The 1,806-nt window shown below is 39.2% G+C and overlaps 1 protein-coding gene across 1 annotated transcript in view; it reads left to right on the top strand.

The window, feature by feature from the left end:
* ADAMTS5 (ADAM metallopeptidase with thrombospondin type 1 motif 5) overlaps nt 1-1,806 on the top strand; it is a 47,464-nt gene that overhangs the window by 42,695 nt on the left and 2,963 nt on the right. The gene's annotated exons all lie outside the window — the stretch shown is intronic.

The following is a 1,806-nucleotide window of genomic DNA, read 5'->3' as shown; positions in this document are numbered from 1 at the left end:
TGCATGGGGAGATGATGAAAGGAGCACAGATTCAGGGTCAGGAGGCCTGGATTTTAAACCCAGCACTACCGTGAATTCAGTGCTGGAGTGAAATTATTCAAATGCTATAATAAATGCTCACTTGCTATGCTTTTTACATAAGACAAGATATCTCCAGCAGCCTTCCTAACTTTGTGAAGCCACTGCAGGTTTACATATCATCTCTACAGAAAAGTCCTGTAATGAAGTGTAATCCAAAGTGTATTACAAAAATAAAAATAATAGCTCAAGTTGAATGGATAAGCAGCATCATCAGCACTGCATCTTCTGTCTTCAACACAGAAGTCTGACACCTATTTGCCAGTCACTGTAGACCAGATGCCCAGGAGATGGGAGCTTCCCGGAGGAAGAACCTCTTTTCCAATTCAGAAAAAAAAATTCAAGGGGAAACACAGGTGGACTTTTAGTGTATGAATCAGTTGCCCCAACAATCTGAACTTGAGTAAGAATTTGAAAGTAAATAATTAAATTTTATACCCATTAGTCAAACTGCATAAGCAATTTACTTATCTCTATTCAAATAACTAGGAAAGTAGAACAAAGGGACACCTTGCTATGAAATTACTTATAGAGGCAAAGATTTGGACAATAGATGGCTCCCTCTCTCTGGGGTAGCTCCTTGTTGCTTAATTGGCATTCCTTTCTTAGCATCTGCCACTCGCTTATGGGGATTAGCACCATTTATGCCTTTGCCCATTTCTCTGGACCGATAATGGATCTTTGGCAACCTATCTTTCTTGCCACCCACCATAAAGCCTCACTCACTCTATCAGGATGCTTCATGGATGCTAAGCATTTGGGGAAATTTGCTCAGGCATTAAAGATTCTTTTTTTTTTCTTTTGATGATACTCGTAAGCAGGGGTCACCCAGTGAATCCAGAGTTCTAGTAGAAAGGGCAGCAGAGCCTCCACCCTGTCTCTAGTCTGTGAAACTCATTCCCCAACTGATGTGCACATTTGGAACAACGTGAGGAGCTCCAGGTCACTGCTGCCTCTGTCCTGTCCTGAAGGGCAGAGATTGAACTGGTCTGGGGCCTGGGGATTGGCATTTTTTAAAAGATCCCCAAGTGATTCTGATATGTAAACAAGTTAATTTAAAGATTTCTAGGAGATTGAGGGCAGGTTTTTGTTAGTTTGTGTTTACATTTACCCCAGGTTGTCCCAGAAGGGCACCCAGGAGCTTTGTAAAGATGACAGGATTTAATAAGGATGTTATGTTTTGTAAATTTTTAAGTGAAGTGAGTATACATTTTTAAAACAAAGGCAGGTTGTTAACATTACCCTAATTTTGAACATCTAATTAAAAAATGTATATAATAGTCTAACTGCAATTCTATTTGTTTAAAGAAAATTAAATTTTATTTATCTTTTAGTTAATCTTCACCAGAGGGTATTTTTTCCATTGAATTTTGGAGGGAGTAGAAGGGAGGGGGAGAGAAAGAGAGAAAAATTGATGTGAGAGAGACACATCGATTGGTTGCCTCCTGTTCACACCTCAGCTGGGGCTGGGGATTGAACCTGCAACCCAGGTACATCCCCTTGATCAGAATCCAACCCGAGGCATTTCAATGCACGGGCTGATGCTCTAACCACTGAGAAACACCAGCCAGGGCAAAAAAATAATTTTTGAAACCAATTTTAAAGTAAACTCTTAAATACATTGAAACTTTGTGTTATCCTAAGGTAAGATTTTTTTTTTTAAGGTAAGACTTTTAGAGAATCTCTTTTGGTTTATCCATTTATTAAGTGTTTACTTCTTTCTCTCTC

The sequence above is a fragment of the Myotis davidii genome, unplaced genomic scaffold (assembly GCF_000327345.1).
Source record: "Myotis davidii unplaced genomic scaffold, ASM32734v1 scaffold175, whole genome shotgun sequence".
Lineage (NCBI taxonomy): Eukaryota > Metazoa > Chordata > Mammalia > Chiroptera > Vespertilionidae > Myotis > Myotis davidii.
Note: the sequence above shows the minus strand (reverse complement) of the source record. Positions and strands in the feature narration are given on the sequence as shown.